This window comes from Equus caballus, chromosome 2 (genome assembly GCF_041296265.1).
Source record: "Equus caballus isolate H_3958 breed thoroughbred chromosome 2, TB-T2T, whole genome shotgun sequence".
NCBI classification, from domain to species: Eukaryota; Metazoa; Chordata; class Mammalia; order Perissodactyla; family Equidae; genus Equus; species Equus caballus.
The window spans coordinates 37,998,740-38,016,776 of NC_091685.1; the positions used below are offsets into that span (position 1 = coordinate 37,998,740).

Here is an 18,037-nt window from a genome sequence, read left to right on the forward strand (position 1 = left end):
GCTCTGTGCACGCATTTGCTCAGACGTTTAAGCCTCGCCACGGTCCCAGAAGCAGGGCTTAGTACGACTGTCATTTGATGGAGGGAAAGATGCTCAAGGGGGTCAAGGCAGGGCCCCTGGTTCAAATGCCAGCTTGCTTCCCACTGGTTCTTGACGTGGGACAAATAATTCAACCTCACTGTTCTGGTTTTCTACTTATAATATGGGAATAATAAGAAAAATACCTACCTCACAGTGTTGTAAACACAAGGATTCAAAGAGTCAAATAGCTAAAGTACTTACAACACTCCTTAGGACAGGCTAAGTATAATACATGTTAATATATGTCTTAGCTATTATTAATATTAACACATCCAAGGTCACACAGGTAGAAAGTGGCCAAAATAGGACCGGAATGGAGAGAATCAGAGCTCCAAGTCTGTGAGCTAACCACTGGGCCGTGCTGCCTTCCAGGAAAGGAACAAAGACACGCCATGTTGAAAGACCTCTGCAAAGCGCGCCTAATTCAGTCTAAATCTAAAGATGCAGGAGTCAAGAGTCAGAAACTAATAAGCAGAAGAATATGATTCCAAATGTTGACTCTCATCCCTAAATGTATGCTGTTCATTAGCTCAGAAATGGGTAATTTCACAGCGCTTCTAATGCTACTTCACCGTTTACCCGAAAATTCACCGTGGCCTATTTCCGTAGAGGAACAACGTGGTTACAGTGTGGGATGTCAGCACAACATCCTTCTATTAAGGAGCGCAGGGGACAGCGCCAGGTGATGCGAGAATTACAGGCTGTGCAAATCGCTCAGGCGCCGCTGTATGCGAAGGTTTTTTTAATCTTTATCCTGATTTAGTGAGTGGGGAAAGGAGCAAGTGAGCGCATTTTAAAGACGGGCACCAGGTTATTTAGATGCAGGACAGTGGCCTTTCTCTGTAAATGGCAGATGAAAGTGAAATGTGCTTACAGGAGCTCCTTATTTGAGTTTCATTTTCTTGCAGTCTATCCGAGGTGCCGAATCGCCATGCCCGAGTTGGCCCAGCGTGGGGTTTCAGCCCTGCATGCTCATCGAGGACGTGCAAGTGTGGAGTGTGTGCTCCACATCACCCCGAGCCCAGTGAAGAACAGATTGCTCCGGCACCCTAGGCAGAAACCACGCTGCGGCTCCCCAAACTACGGATGTCCTTGACGCCCATGACACACTGCCCAGCCCAGAAAACATGAACTATAGGCTTACCAATGGGACAAGGCAGACGAGCCAGGATTGTTACTAATTAGCAGCCAGCACTGCAGGTGCCCAAGATACAAATGACGTCAGATACAGAAAGGACGTCAGATTCAGACTGCTGTGAGATGAGGCTGGGGAGTCATGCACACAGGAGCTTATCTGACCAAACAAGTGGTTTCATCAGAATGATAATAATGAGAAGAATTGCCTTTTATTGAGCACCGTCTATTTACCCGGCGTTTTGCTAATAAGCACACTGCAGGGAGGATGTCATTTGATGCTCATAACCATCCGGCAAGGTGGTTGTTACTACTCTCATCCCGCAAGTGAGGAAACAGCTCAGAGATGCTGAATAACTTGTCACACAGACACTGTGCAGGGTGAGGTCTCAGTCCAGATCCAGCTGGCTCCACAGCCCCCGCCCTCTGCCTCCTCACCGTGCCATAGCCTGTGATTATTTCTTCATTACTCGGCCCAACTACGCAGTGAGAAACATGGCCACTACCACCCTGATAACAATGAAATAACAACAACGACGAAAGCATGACAATAACTTTAAGAGCTAAGAGCTGAATGTGTATTATTTAATCTTCACAACATTTCTGTAAGATAGCTTTATTCTGTAAGATAGGTAGCATCTCCATCTAGAGATGAGGAGACCACAGCTTAGAGAGGGCCATCATGTGCCCGGGGCTGCACAGATAAAGAGGTGACTGTAAGGTCCACAGTGGGGCAGACGGAGAAAGGACGATCAGGGGCTGGTCAGGATCAGGGCAGCAAGGTCACTGGGGATACAGTGCAACCTGAGGCTCCCACTGAGGAGGCGTGGTCACTTTCTATAGCACCAAAAGAGGACACCTCTCCTGAGGTGCCCACTGTGTCCACCGGATAAGACCTGGCCACCGTATCTGTTCCCTGTGACACCACCCTCTGGCCAGAGCTGACTGGATCCCAGGGGACATCTGACCCAAGCCGTTCAGTAAGCTTCTTTCTCTCCAGAACCTGAACTGAGAGGCACCAAGCCTGGCCCCTGCTGAGGCTGAGTTCGCTCAGGGGCAGAGTTCCCGAGGGAAGGTTGAAAAGCTCCTGCTATGGAGCTCCATGGGGCTGCCCTGCTTCCCAGTTTTCCTGAGGCTTGGCTGTCAAGTCTTTTTGGACTCCGTGAGACACACGAATATTCATCCAATGACTTCGCTGTCTACTCGATTTAGCTCGCGTTGGTCCCTGTTACTTGTAGCCAAAGGAGTCTTAGTTAATGGCCACCGTTGCTTGTCGTGCATCTTCTAGAAGCTTGACTAATGTTTACATCTTACAACGTACCTGCAAGGTATTACCTCATTTTACAGATTAAAAAAACATGTAAGTAGTCAAGCTGGGCTTGAAATCGAGGTGTATGGAACTTCTAGAACCATGGACTTCCAGTTGCCTGGAGCGGCGGTCTTGGGCTTGGTGCTGTCACTCCAGCACAGCACCTGCCTTTACTCCGACCAGTCCCCAAGTCGCCTTGGAATTTGCAGCTTTCTCTGGAGCAGGAGCAGTCATGGGAGCGACTCCGGATGCTGCTCACTGTGCCTCACCTTTAATCCAGGGAGAGAGGAGGACCTTCTGCAGAAAGCGTGTGGCTCCCCTGAGCCCCTCTGTGCTACTCAGTGTTGTGTGTCAACTTGGCTAGACACATGCAGTCTCCAGTTATGCTGTCACTCATCTAGGCGTGGCTGTGAAGGTGTTTTATAGATGTGATTACAGCCTATAATCAGTTGACTTTAAATAAGGTAGATTATCCTAGATAACCTTGGTGGGCCTGATTTAATCAGTTGAAGGGCTTGAAGAGCAGAGCGGGGACTTCCCTGATGAAGAAGAAAGTCTGCCATGGCTTCATCCTGTGTCCGAGAATTCCAGCCTGCCCTTCCTGACGGCTTGCCCTGTGGATTTCCCACTTGCCTTACAATGAATGTATCACCTTGCAATAAATCTCTTAATATATATCTCCACCTGGTTCTGGTTCTGGTTCTTAACTGAACCCTGATTGGTCCACCCTCCTTAGGCGCTCCCTGCTGCCACAGGTGAGGACCCCACCTCTGGGCATGGTATCTACCCAAGTTTCCAGTGTGGTCCTCATGATCCCAACGCATCACACTGTCCCTGGCTCCAGACTCAGCCTCATGATGCTCCACCCCCATTACACTCCCCACCAGGCCAGGTCTCTTGTGCTTCTGGGCCTTTCTCTCTGTCAGGAACCCCTCACCATGCCTACCTGCCAAAAAATGCCTACCCACCAAAAAATCCCTACCCTTCGGCCAGGGCTCAGCTCAGGCCCACCTCCTGCGTGAAGTCTTCTCTGACCTCTTCAGGCAAGCCACGATACTTCCCCATTGCACTCAGGTTGACAGCAATGGGATCATTTCTCAGCATTTCTCTGTTTCCTTGGCTTGGCAGTTCTGGCCTTGAGGACAGAAAGTGTGTCTTATCATCTTCTATCTCCAGGGTCTAGCTTAGGACTTGGCACATAGATAAGTTTTTGTTCAGTAAATGCACGAATGTGGAATCTGTGCCTAGGGGCCTGGCTTTGTAGAGGGATGTCCTGGGGCAGAAGAGGACCGACCACAGCTGGCTTCTCAGGGTCACCTTGAAAAGGCCAGTGGGTCTTTATCAGTTCTCCCCACATGGGCTCTTCCTCTTTGCAGTGGCTCAGCCTGAAAAGGAGCCCCTGTTGGTGAGATTTCCCAGGCCTCCCTGCCTGGCTTTGGGCTCCATTATTAGGATGAATTCCTGCATGACCTTTAAGATTAAAACTAAATGTTCTGATCTCTCCCCAGCTAGGTATTAGGTGCTGGAAATGGCATTTTGCAGGGACGATGTTGAGTTGCAACTGCAAATATCAGCCTCATCACGTTCTGACATGTTACAGCCAGTGCGAGCGGGGGCTGCACTGAGCATTTCAAGACCGGGCACTCAGAGTGCAGCAATTTTCTCTCTTTTATGCTGGCTCCAGCGGGCACCCCTCCTGAGTCCTTTGAGAAGCTGCCATCAAGGGAAATGAGACCTGAGTCCTTGGGGCGGCTTCTCTCTGCTGGGACTGCCAGGGGGCAGAGGGTTATCAGCAAGCCGAGTTTAGCAGGGCTGTCAGGAAAATTTAGCCCTTCTGAAGATGCCACCAGGCCTTCTACCATCATCGGTAATGAAAACATTTGCAACGAGGTTGGGGGGATTTCTCCAGGAACCCAGGGGAACCACAAATGGCCTTCATCAGGAAACACACTGAGAGTTCCTAAATTTGGACTTCTTTGATTAAAGGAAAAACCTAATTAGATAATTGCTTCCATAGAAACTAGGTATATTTATTATTGCTTCTAGAAGCCTCTCCAATTACTCAAACAAGGGAACACACTTTTACGGTGGTCCAAGTCTGCATGGGAGGCACGTCTCAAGGAAGAGCCAAGAATCATGAATAAGCAGCCGCTCACTTATAGGTAAATATGTTTGCCTAATGAGGGCGGAAGTCTCATTCTTGGCATTGTAAACAACTGCTGGTTCCGACTAATAATAGTGTTGATGATGATAACAGCAAACACGTATGGAGCATTTGTTGGATGGGCTGGATCCTGCTGTAACTTTCACAAGGGGCCTGTGCGGCAGATTCCATTCTTATGCCCATTTTACAGATGAGGGCTCGGAGGCTCAGGGAGGTGAAAGGACTCGCCCACACACAGAGCTAGAAGTGGTGGAGCAGAAACTGCCAATTATTGAGGATTTTTTTATTACTGGGGATTGAATTCATATTAATGGTAAAAATAACAATAGATTATTTTTATTGAGTATGTTCCTGTGCTGGGGATGGTGCCAAGAGTTTTCCCTGCGTTATTTTCTCGTTAACTCTCAGAACACACTGTGAGGTGGGGGCTGTTATTGCTCCTATCCTGCAGATGAGGAAACCGAGGCTCAGAGAGATTGTCGCTGCTCTCTTGATGGGGTTCAAAGATACGAACTATGTGTAGGGGAGCCCAATAGCCTCGTCACTAACATCAAACCTTGAATTTGTCCGAAGACTGAGATGCCCACCTCCTGCTTACACCCCTCAGTTTTCAACATCTTCTTGTGCTGTTATCAATTAAGCCCAATTGCAGCTGTTCAATTTGCATTTAGATCCTGCCTTCCACAAGGCAGCTTAGGCACAAATGTTTATAGTCGTAAATATTCTCTTCTGAAGTTGACCCTGTGCTTAGAAAACTCAATAATTCATTTTAAAAGCTGGTAGAAAAGAGAGTTTTAAAATGCGGGTTTGATTTCTTAGCACTTGAAATTGAGGTTTTATGCCTTTTAATGCGCGTTACTTACGCGAGCCCGCCTCCCCCTCCACTCAGCATCCTCCGGGCTCTGGAACTCCAGCCGCAGGCAGCAGGAGCTATTTCGCTTTTCCAGAACACCGGATCCTCTGAGTTTCTCCTCCTCTCCATTTCTAAGTCAAGATAAAGAATACCTTTGAACTTTAAAGTTTTATCGGTTTCTACTTCAGTCGATAGTACAGTTCAGGACTCAATCCACTCCTGGCTGGTGGTCATTTGTCACTGTCCCTGAAATGTCAGACGGAAAATCACACACCACAATCCCTTTGAGTGTGTCAAGCACTCGGCTAAACACTATGTATTTTTTAATTTCCATTTTGCTTAGGTATCCTCAGTATCTAGAATGTACTTTGTTTCACTTGCTACGTTTCCCTACTGTGAAGAGCTAAGAGCTTATTTACAGTATCTCACAGTTCTCACGCCAACCTTATGGGGCAGGCTCTGTTACCGTCCCCACTGGACAGATGAGAAACCCGAGGCTCTGACAAGTTCACGAACTCGCCAAGGTCTTATGGGCAGCGAGCAAGTGAGTGGAAGGAAATGAGCTCATATCAAATGCCTGCATCACCTTGACGAGTTACTGGACAGGCTGGCCAGGGAGGGCCTCTCTGCAGATGAGACATCTGAGCAGAGACCCGAAGGACGAGATGAGGAAGCATGCAAAGAGCAAAGATCAGGCCAAGGCATCGAGGCAGAGGCAACATCAAGGTCAAAAGCTTTAAAGGAGATGTTTGCTTCAAAAAAACATGTTCGGCTCTGACGCCCCAGACCCTTTCTGTATTCTAAAACTCCTCCTGTGGACATCGACAACACTCGGGATTCCATCAGGGCTGCCTTGTGGGCCTGTCGGGGAGAATTAATGAGATAAAGCTTGTCAAGCACTTAGCGGTGAGTCTGACACCAACTAAATGTTCTCTGTTATTGCAAAATTATCATTAACCCCGGGTACACTGCAATTAGCATCAGCAGAGGAGGAGCTCGTTCACACCGCAGTCCCTCTTAAAGATGAGTAAACGTCTTGCCTGACATTCGCCTGTCGCTTCACATTGGGAGAGTCACTGGTAAACCGGCTGCCAAAAAGCGGAAGTGGAATGAATTCTCTGCTGACTGATCGGGTTGTTTAGAATACACAGCGCCTTAATCCGAGGAAAAAACAACAAGAGCAAACCCTTCCCAGGAACCGTTCGGAGAAGAGAGCCTGTCAAAAGGAAATTAACAAAGTGCACAGCAGATAATCAATAGTAATCAGCCCAGGAAATCAAAAAGAAAGCAATTGCCCTGCAGACCTACATCTTGTTTGTTCAATATTTCTGCGAGGTCAGGAGCCAATGCCAATCCATTATGGTTCTTATTCAGAGGTAAATATATTCATGAGCCTCCCGCAGCAAGGGGCCAGCCCTGTTTGTCACCCAAGAGAACAGAACGTGCAAAGGCCAGGGAAGCTCTGAGTGTGTCCCCTGAAAGCTTCTGGTTCTACCCTCCAGGGCCACAGGCTAGGAGCCCACACTGCCTCCTAGCGGCGGGACACACAAAAGGGTGATAAATTCTGTGGTCTGCAAGAGGTTAATGGGGAAATTGGATGTGGTGGGTTTCCAAAGATGACTGCAATAAGATTTCGCATCCCAAATGTTCTTTCGGGATGTGGTCCTATCAAGGGGTGAGGATTGTTCCTCAGGACCTTGGAGCTGGGCTGTCCTTGTCACTTGTTTTTGCCAACAGAACACAAGGGAAGTGATAAGAGTAACTCCTGAGTTTGGGTCTTAAGAGCAGCTTCCACCTTTGCCACTGGGACACTCACTCTTGGGATTCACCACCACGACAAAGGAGCCCCAGTTAGTCACACGATGAGAGGCACAGGGAGAGAGAGAGCAAGAGGTCACAGCTCCCAGGGCCTCCACCCAGGTGCCAGACATCTGAGAGAAGCCACCTTGTGCATTTCAGTCCAGCCACCATCTGAATTCGACCTCAGGAGTGACTCCTGCCGACTCCGCGTGGAGCAGAATCTGCCAGCCCAGCTTTGCCACGGTCCCTGAGCCACAGAATTGTGAGCAAATAAAACGGTAGTTGTTTTAAGCCACTAAATTTTGGGGTTGTTTGTTATGCAGCAAAAGAGAACTGAAGCATCAGATAACCAATATGTGTGGATCTGTGTGCCCGGGGCAGCCTGAGGACTTCTCCCTTGTGGGGATGAGGGGTTATGACAAAAAGGAAAAGCTGGCTTTAGAATTGAGCTTTTGCCTCCAGAAGCACATTTACGAGACTGTCTCTTCTCAGGTTTCTCTGGGCTCAAGACGGCCTGGAAGCTAAGGGAGGAATCAAACAGTCACTCACAAGGAGCTGAACCAAAGTTTCCTGAGCCAACCTGGACATCCTGCTGCCGAGCGGAGAGGAGCATTTGAGGGTTCACAAGCGTCTACCGGGCACCGTCCTGGGGGGGCTGGCCCAGCAGAGCACAGTGCAGACTTCCGGCCCTAAGGAGCTCACATTCCACGGGGTGGGGAGCAGGAAGAGAGTGAGATAAGACAACAGATAGGATCAGTGTGGCTCTGGAAAAGTGCTCCAAAGACAAAAGAGGGTCAAGTGACACGGTGCCTTGGAGGGGCTGCTGTGACACGGTGCAGGGAAGGCCCCTCTGGGACATCTGAACTAAGACCTGAGTGATGGATGAGGAGGCAGAGAGATGAGGAGAGCTGGGAAGAGAGTCCCCAAAAGGAAGAGCAATCGCAAAGTCGTGGAACACGCTTGGCTGGTTTCAGGGGCAGAAAGAAAGCCCTAGAAGGAGTGAAGGGTGGAGATGTCATGAGGCCATACAAGTAAGGAGGGGCCAGATCCTGTGGGAGTCACATGGGTCATGGACTCGAGCTTGACATGGGTCCTGGAAGCACAGGACCCTTTGGAGGGGGAGGTATGGCCTCAGGGAGTTCACACCCAAGGAGGCTGGGTCAGCTAGACCTGAATTCAAATCCTGGCACTCCCTCTTATTAGCCATATGACTTGGGCACCTCTCAGAGCCTCAGTTTCTTCATCAAATCAAAGGAATAAAGAAAATCAATGTCTACTTCAAAGAGTTCTCAGGAAGGTTAATCAAGATACCATGATGTGCATGGCAGAACGCCCAGCATGTGGCAGACACACAATAAATGGTAGTGGTTAGCTATCTTGGAGGGCAACCAGCAGGTGTAACTACACAAGAAGGAAAGGCGTGCAAAGGAGACCTGGTCTCCCGCCCTAACGCAGAGCGCTGGGTTGGGCTGAGTCGGAGCAATGACAGCAGATCCCCTAAGAGTGGGGTCTGGGTCTCGTGCTGAGGGGTCTACGCCGTCTACTGAGGAGCATGAGCCAGGACCATGTGCACTGCCGTTCCCTCATCGCACTTCCTAAATGCTGGACACAGATGGCTGGGAGAGGACTGTGGCATCACTCAGCACGATGCTCACCGGTGGCTCCATGAAAAAAATGCCTGGGTGTCCTCAGCTATGGGCAAGGCTTCAAGGGTAAAGACTTGACCCAGTGACCAGCTTAGGAGGACCCCTCCCTCTGGGAGGATTTTCTCTGTGGTCTTGATCTCAGGATATTTGAGCTTTTTCAGAGTATTTGGGTGGTTTGGATCTTACGGGCGTAATGAATTCGTAATTGACCATTTCTCCCCCTTCACGATGGGCCGCAGGCCAGGGCTCAGTGAGCGGCGTCTCTCTTCCTCTTGGCGCCACCTTCTTACCCCGCCTCTCTCTGCCTGTGGTATGGGCTTGGTGTTCTGAGCATAAGCCCATAAAACCCTCAGCACCATGGCCACCTGGAAGGATTAATCAAGGTTAACTGTTGTTAAAGCCATTTTTGTCATACTGTTCTGGAAACAAGGATAAACGTTATGAGGACTCTGATGTTGGAGGAAATCGGACACAGTAGAAGAAACAGCTCGTTGGGCCTCACTCTCCATATCTGTGAAATGGGGTCACACCTGCTTGCCCACGTTGGAGATTGTTGAGGGTCCAAGAACCTGCTATACGCATCACGGCCTGTCTACTCTAAGGCACCCAAGTCTCTTAGACGCCCCAGGGTGTCTGTAAGTGTGGTGGGACACAACAGCTCCCTCTAGGGTCTGCCTCCCCCAGGACTGGAAGTTCCATGGGGGCAGGGCCACATCTGCTTTGACCAATGGGGCTGCCAAGCAAAGTGCCACATACGTGACGGGCCCTCAATAAATAATATGAAGGAAGGAGAGAGGATGGGTGGCACCAGGTGACCTTCCAGGGGTGGGAGATGTGCTAGGACGCTGAGGCGGCCAACCATGACGTACAGATCACAGATAAGATCAAGAACCAAGAAACGGCAAAACTCAGCATCCCGAGGGTGAGCTTGTGGGAGAAGGTGGCAGGGGAGGGACAAAACGGAGCACGGTTGGCTGCGTTTCCGGAGGGGAAGCGCACTGGGCGAGGGGCGTGACGTGCACGCCTCCTCCACCCTCCCAACGGGCCTGCGGGGCTGGCGTTATGATCCCATTGTACAGAGAAGTGGGGCTTAGCGAGGTCACCCCGCCAAGTTCACACAGCCAGTGAGTCCCAGAGCCGGGGTTCGATTTCCTCCCGGACTCTAAAACCACTTTTCACTCCCTGAACTGCCTCTCAGGGGGCACAAGGGTGAAAAGAGAAGACGGCAGCAAGCTGGGGTCTGGGGAAGAGGAAAGAGCTGTTAGGCTGAAAGAGAAAGGACATGGGGTCTTGCTTGTGCTGGGTCTCCAGAAACTTCGGCTGACTGAATGCGGACTTGAGGATGGCGGCAGCTCAGGCGGACAGTGAGCGAGGGACGCCCACGTTGGCAGCAGCCACCAGGCGGAGGGCCCTGGGAGCCGAGAAGCACTTTCTCATAATTAGTGTTGACAGCTCTTCCCTTTCCTGTTTCCTTCAAGCTCCCCTCAGCGACACGAGGCTGGAAAGAAGGTGTTTTCTTTGGAAGGGAGGAGACGGGCCTGGGCTGGGCTGGCTGCGGCGCACAGGGAAGCCTGTGTTCGTGGAGAAAGCGACCGCGAAGCCAGCAGCCGATGAGGCGGCATTAGTGGCTTTGTGAGGCCAAATGATGCCAACGGGTCTCCAGCTGCACAGAAGTGCCAGCCATGGTGAGTCTCAGGATCTGAGGAAGGAGTGGGGGAAGCGAGAGAACTGGGGGCAGACGGTACCCCTCCCCCCATTTCCATCTCCCTATCACCCTGCAAAGTCAATGACATGTTTTTCATTCTCCCAGATGAGGGAACTGAGGCCCGGGGCGGCCAGGCCATCTTGCCCTCCAACGACAGAGCTGGGGCGGGTCGCTTTCTCCCTCGGGGTGTTCATGTGTTAAGTCACAGCTCCCCCTGAGGAGGGGAGGACTCTGGTGGAAGGCATTTCAAGCAGTGGCATCCCAGGTAGGTGGGGTGGGGGTTGTGCATCAGAGAGGTGGCCCTCTCACCACCCAGGCAGCCACCAAGCCGCAGAATCCCCACGGCAGCCCACTCCCTGACCAGCGACATCTCAGCAGCATCGGCTGTCCTCCATTATCCCCAAGGACCCCCAGAAGCACAGGGACATCTGTGTCCTGAGGAGGATTCTTAAAGGCCAGCTCATGATTGAAAAGGAGATGCAGGCAGGTCAGGCACCCCCAATCTCTCTGCACTCCTTTCCCATTTAGGAGAAGGCAACCTCGCTTCTCTAACTGGATCTGCCACTTGTCCAGGACCCGGACCACCCGCCAGACCCTCAGGCACATTTCCACAGACCCCCAGGCGAAGAGGCTGCCGTGGAAATTCCATCCTCCTGGTCGAGGGGAAACACAGTGGGCACGCAACTCAGCTGTGAGAAGCTGCTGGGGCCCCAGGCCCCCGGCACTGCAAACCGAGCAAAGAGGCTGACGTGGTGAGCCCCGCCCGGGAAGGAGATTTTAGGGGGAAACGTGCAGCTTTCTCTTTCTTGGTAGAGAACGGCTCCATGGTGAGTAAGGTGGCCTTCAGAGCAGACCTAGATGCTCTTAGGGTCGACCATGGTTAGAAATATCTGAGCCTGCAGGAAAGGGTCTCAGGCCCACTCTGGGCTTCACTGAAAAGGCAGCAGAGGTTTCCCAGGACCTCGGGATGGGCTGAATCACGAGCTACCCACGTCCTTCCAGAGAGACAAAATGGTCTGACAGGTCGGGCGCTCCGTGTGCCTCGTCGTCGCTTGGACAACAAATATTTGTCACACGCTTGCTTCTCCACAGAGCACCCAAGAGTGGTCTTTTTTGTTTGTTTGTTTTTAATCTGGAGTATTATGTGAAATGTTTTTATAATGGGAAACGTTCCAGAGAAGTCATTTGCAAAACGCAAACTGGATCGTGTCGATCCCCTGCTTTGTACCTTCCAGGGGCTTCTCGGTGCATCTGGAATAAACCCCCAGCCCCTTAGCGGCCTCTGGGCCCAGTGCTCCGGTTCCTGCTGAGAGGACTCACCCCACCACGCACCCCCTGCCGCCGTTCCGCGCTCACGCTCTGCCCGTTTCTGTCTTAGGCTCTCTTCACCTGCAGTCCCAGCTCTTCGCAGGGCTGGCTCCTCCTTGTCATTCAGGTCTCGGCTCCACTGTCACCTCCTGGGTGGGGACTTCTCAGGACTCCCTCGCCCTCCTGTCGCTGCACCTGCTGCATTCCCTTCACAGACCTACTAAGCACGTACGAAACTAACCTGTTTGTTTATTTGATGGCGTATTTATCATCTGTCTCTCCCATTGTTGGAGGGGTGAATTATGTCCCCCCAAAAGACTGAAGTCCTAACCCCGGGTGGTTGTGATGGGACTTTATTCGGAACGGCCAGAATGTTTTCCAAATTAGCTGCAGCAGTGTCCATCCCTGCCAGCAGCGTACGGGGCTTCCAATCCCCCTGCATCCTCAGCCGCATGGGTCATCACCTGCCTTTTTGAGTTGAACCGTCCCCGTGGGTGGGGGGTGGAAACTCACAGTGCTTGGGATCCTTTAATGCCGAGCGCGGGAGGGATCTACCCTGTACTCCTTGCCCTGCACCCGGGGGAACTTCTGACTCTAAGAAGTTACCATCCTCGACTCTTGTTTCCCAACCAAAAGGGACTTCCTCATTGAGAAACAGGCCAAATGCAGGATGAGAATGGAAAAATTCAACCCAGACCATGGTCTCGCTTCCTCCCCCGGTGAACTGTTTTGCCATCTCAGAAACAGCAAGGGTTCCTTCCTTCCCTCCCTCCTGAGCATCTCAGAGATGCTGTCTGCTTTCAGAGCCTCTTTGTTTTCAAGACCAGAATGATTTTATATCCTTGGTCTCACCTGTATTCAGGACATTCTTTTAAAGGAGTTCGGGGCAGTATTTCTCTCCTCTTATTAGACTTTAAAAAAAAAGCCTTTCTTGGGGTCTTCCTTCTCTGCAACAGCATATTGTTGTTCATATGGTAACGATCGTAGAGGGTCATTCTTGGAAGGATTTCGGCTCACCCTGCACCCTCCTCCCACGGCGAGCACAGCAGGAAGGGTGAGGTCATGCAGTGAGTGCCCAGGATTCGGGGTGTCCAGTCCTTTCCGGGCTCAGTGGGACGCTGAGCTGGTGGGAGTGGGAAGATGTCTAACTGGGCTCCTCACGCCCCTTTCCCAGGTTCTCAAAACGTCCTGGTCTCAAAGTTCATTCCTGCTTCCACCTGGGGGAGGGGAGGAGGGCTGTTTCCAGTTAGTCATTTCTGAAAGATTGAAAATGCATGTTTTTCTCTCAGAAACATCGGGGGTCTGGTTCTTTTAAAGGACTAACTACTTCAAAAGTTCAATTTCCTAACTTTGACCACTTTTGGTCTGATGGTGATAGAGACTTACAACGGGGACTTTGGAGATGTTTTGCTAGTTTCTTTGTTAAGCTCCAAACTGAACCTGTCCCTTCCCCCTAACCCTCCCTCCCAGGGCGGCTGGGTTGTATATCTCCAGAGAAGACACTCACACTATAGTCTAAGTGATGGCACTGAGAGTTGTGCCCCATAGCACCCACCAATTTTCCCAATCTCAGCAAATGGTACCACCTCCTTACAGTTTCTCAGGGAGGCCACCTTCCTCTCCTTCATCCCCCACAGCCAATCAACAACCAAATTATATTGATTCGACCTGTTAAATATTTCATCTATCCCTGTCATTGTCCCTATTTCTATTGGGCATCCTAGTCTAAATTAGCACCTTCTCTTTTCCCTGGATACACACATTAGCTTCCAAGCTAGTTCTCCCATCCACTCTTGACCTTGTCCAATCAGTCCTCCACACTTTAATTAGAAAGATCTTTTAGGATGCAAATCATCATGCCCCATTCCTGTCTGAGCCCTTCTTTTGCTTTCTCTTACCCCTAGGCTGAAGTCCAAATGTCACATGGCCTACTGCGTGAGCTGGCTCAGGCATCTCTCCGGCTTTACCCACCCCACACTTTCTCATGGTCTCTTTGCTCCAGCCACCCTGGACTTCTCTCTGTGCTCCTGGCTCCCTCTGCATCAGGACCATCCTGCTCCCTCTGCCTCCCACTACCACAGCGCACTTGACTGTATCCCAGTTCAACCTCCAGCTCTCAGTTTACACATCGCCTCCTCAGGGGGCTCTCTGACCACGAAGCTGAGTTACACACACTCCTGCACTTACCGTCCTGTAGCCCTGCCCCAAACCCGGCACGCTCGGAGTCACTTCTTCAGCATCGAGCCATCCCACCAGAGCATTAGCAATGAGCAAGTCTGTAACTTACAGCTGGAGCCCCACTGCCAGCACACAGGGATGGTCGATCCACATTAGCTGAATGAATGAACAACTGAAGGACCAGCTGTGACATCATTCACTCACTTAAACACTGACTAAGAACCTCGCATTGGTAAGACATCATGCTGGGGACCTGGAAAGGTAAAAATCTGGCCAGGACACAGTTCCCGCACTCAGGGACTTCCCAAACCTCCTGAAGTCAGTCGCCTGGTTCTACAGTTCAGATGGGCTGATATCAACGATTCTAGCCCAAGCAATACCCAACCACCCCTAGCAAGCCCAGCTTATCAGGGTTGAGGACTGTTGACAACAGGGTCGGACTCAACATGCTTTGCTTCCTGTTGCTGGTGATGACATGGCTGGCTCATTCCACTGCTAGCAGCCAGCAAGGGCAGGTCCAAAGAGCTGGGCCTTCAAATGGGCCCTTTGCCTAGCAATTAATGAATGAATGAACTCAAAAGCTCCTATGGAAAGTCAACTAGCTGTGAAGAACTCTGCAGGGCTCTAGGCAAGACATGGCTGCACACAGGCCACATTCAACCATATGTGGTGGCACTTTTGAAAAATTTTGATGAGCTGCCAATGGCTGAAAAATTGGAAGATTTTGCATATCCCAAACCTCCAGCTTCTCTTAGAGAAGCAGACCACTTGGCCACGCTAGCGTGCAGTTCCACAGGCCCGCAACTAACTGGAGATGAAGGGAGACTCCTTCCTTTGGAGGGAGCAGGCTCTCTCCCAGCCAGCTTCACTGGTCTCCATCACCTGCCTGGCTTCCAGGGGCATTGGAGTCGGCATTCCATGCTGCTCCAGGATTATTGACAGGTCAATAAGAAACGGTGGTTACCCTTGAGGATTTCATAGGGAACATTCAAACTGTGCCCCTCACTCCATGTGGGTCACAAGAAAATAGGGAGAGCAGGATGACTGTGGAGAGTGGAAACCATCTGAAATCCTACGTTTGTTTAAATCTCATATGTTTTGCGTTTTATTGCAGGGACCAGGTCTCAGGAACTGTTGGATACACTGACTGCATTGATTCAAGCACGAGGTCTCACTACTGAGATTCTCTCAGCCTCTGTTTCCACCCGCATAAAACAGGGGTGATTCCACCTCCACACACAACATCGCAGAGTGGCTGCAAAAATCATATCGATCCTGCACGTGAGGCGCCGGCTCCCAAGAACCACTGCACAAACGCTAGTCTCACTGGCATCTTCACAGATTGATCCATAGCAAATAAGGATGCCTCAAATAGCAGTATACATCGAAGCCTCATACTCGATCTTTTTTCCATCTTTATTCTTTATCTCTGATTATAATCGGAATCCACACTCCTTGTAAAAATGCTCATAGAAATTCATACCATAGCGAGAGCAGATTCCTGAACTTTCTAATTGTTTCTGCTCTCTGATCATTAAGAAAAAACTTAAATCTCCACAGTGACATTTATGTGCATTAGGACCAAGCCAAGGCTGAGGTACAGAGCAGGTCCCTCTCTGCCTGAACCTGGCCCTTAGGTTGAATAAAAGCTTGCAAAGGAAAATTGAACTTTGTGGCCACCTTAGTAATATTTTCTGGAATGAGAGTGACATTTCTTTTCCCCTGAGGCACTCCAGCACTGCCTTCCAAACCCCGGCCGTTCAATTAAAACCCCGGGGTCCAGGCCCAAGAGGTCCTGATTTCAGGTGGTCACCCTCAGACATCAGTTGCTGAGGCTCTTTCAATGTCAGCCAAGTGGTGCCCGCGCCTGTCACCCCCACGGCTCCAGTGAGCCCCCACGGCTCCAGGCCACACGGAGGGCACTAGGAAAGGCCCCTGGACAGGACTCCCACCCAGAACAGGACCATCACAGAGGCCTCTTCCCTGCCTGCCCGGCTGCTCTGAGACACTTTCCACGCTGGTTTTCCCCAGAATGACATGCTTCCTGGTCCAGCTTTGGGCCTGGCACTGAGTCAAAATCCTAAATCGGAACTGGAGTTCTTGCAACAGGGAAGGCAGCCAGCCCCCAGGCTGTGTCCCCAGGCTTTTCCTATCGGCTAAATGATATCTCCAGGGAGATAAAGGCTTGGCGCTTTCTTGCCTGGTAGGATTCAAAGTTCTCTCTTCTCCGCTTCTCTGGTTTCGGCCTTACAGATAGAGCTATGGGGGCATACCGTTCCTTGGCGGTGGGTTTTGCATAGGAGTCCCTCCCACTCAGGGTCATCGGTGCAGTGGAAAACAGAACAGACTCAAATAAGTGGTGGGAATCTCCCCCCTGGGGAGAAAAGAAGACTGCTCTTGTTAGGCAGATCACTCTAACCAGCCCCTTGGCGTAAACTTCCCCACACTAACCAAGTTAACACCATGTTTAACTACTAACCCACCTCAGTCACCAGTGTCTGCGAAATGGAAAGGAAAAGAGCACACAGAAGGCGCACCCACTTCCAGCTGCTCAGGACCCGCGATTCCTCCTCCTCCACGGCTCAGCGCTGAGGCAAATCTTCAGTGAAGCCTCTCCTGACAAACCACCCCCCACGCCCCCTGGCTCCACCAAGTGATTTAGTCCCTCCAGCCCTTATTTTCGCCTGGGCCTTGTACACTTCTCCATTAGAGCAGCAACAGCCAGAATAACAGCTAAGGTTTATTGAGCGCTGACTGTGTGTGAGCACAAGGTGGCATGACCACTTACGGATCTCATCTCATCTCATCCTCACAATGATTCTATGAGGAACCAGAGGTAGCTCCAGTTTACAGATGAGGAGACCGAGGTTCAGAGTGGTTAACAGCGGCAGCACACCACCCACTGTGCTCCACACCTCTCACGGGAGGGTGTCTGCACTTGCTGATGCCTCTGGACTGTGGGCTCCAGCAGGGGAGGACTGGCCCTCGGGATCTCTGTCTTCCCTGGTAACTGCCCGTACACTCTGGGTGCTCAGTAAACATGCTGAGAAGAGCCAGTGAAGGATGCGGCTTCTCAGAGTTACTTCCCCCAGCTCCCCAGGCCTCTCCGTGATCCCAGGGCACAGGCAACATGCTTCAATCACAGGTTCTATAATGTACTAGGATGATGGCTTCCTTCCTTCCTTCCTTCCTTCTCTCCTTTCTTATTCTTTTTCCTTTTTTTGGTCTATATTTCCTTGAGACTGTGAGTTTCTCAAAGGCCTCCCCGTGTCCTTTCATCTTCTATCTTGAGTGCCTGGTGCGGGGGGAGGGAGGGACAGCTAAACATCTCATCTCACAGGTAGTGGCCTCCTGGAGCCTCTTTAGGGAGGTTTGTGAGACCTCAGATGGCTCAGGGAGAAGAAGGGCCCCTATCCAATAGCAGGATCTGCCACGGGTGCTGGCAGGGCCCCATGTTGCATAACTCTGGGAACGGGTTCCTATTACATTTGCCTTGTCAATGGCGCCCCCTAGAGTTAGGCAGTGCAGCAGCCCTGAATCCCAGGGAATGGGGAGCAGGCACCAAATAAATGGGGACTCCATCTCTTTCCTGTGAGCTCCATCCAGCGCCTTGAAATCCGGCCATCTTTCCGTCAGTGCTGGATGCCCCAGAGTGCAGGGCTGGGAGCGCTTAGTCGCCAGGACAGCATCTAGAGAACAGCCATTCGTGGTCACAGGTGTGCAGAAATGGAAGGTGGCAGGGATAGTGCCTCAGCCCAAGAAGATCCTCGTTCACACAGGGCCGGCAGGTCAAAATCGCCCTGGGAGCCTTGAAGGCCCAGGAGGAGAAAGGGCAAGGACGGACGTGTGTAAGGCAGAG

At 51.1% G+C, this 18,037-nt stretch overlaps 1 protein-coding gene and 1 long non-coding RNA gene across 8 annotated transcripts in view; one reads left to right on the forward strand and one right to left on the reverse strand.

The window, feature by feature from the left end:
* KAZN (kazrin, periplakin interacting protein) overlaps positions 1–18,037 on the reverse strand; it is a 1,019,918-nt gene that overhangs the window by 260,117 nt on the left and 741,764 nt on the right. The gene's annotated exons all lie outside the window — the stretch shown is intronic.
* LOC138921035 (uncharacterized) lies at positions 10,011–16,988 on the forward strand. Of its 5 annotated transcripts, none has more exons than XR_011433203.1 (4): positions 10,011–10,351; positions 10,466–10,957; positions 11,221–14,410; positions 15,293–16,988. It is a non-coding gene; the product is annotated as an uncharacterized lncRNA (long non-coding RNA). The 5 variants fall into 5 exon arrangements; XR_011433204.1 differs by having other exon boundaries at positions 10,466–10,672; XR_011433202.1 differs by having other exon boundaries at positions 10,466–11,444; positions 12,071–14,410; positions 15,293–16,489.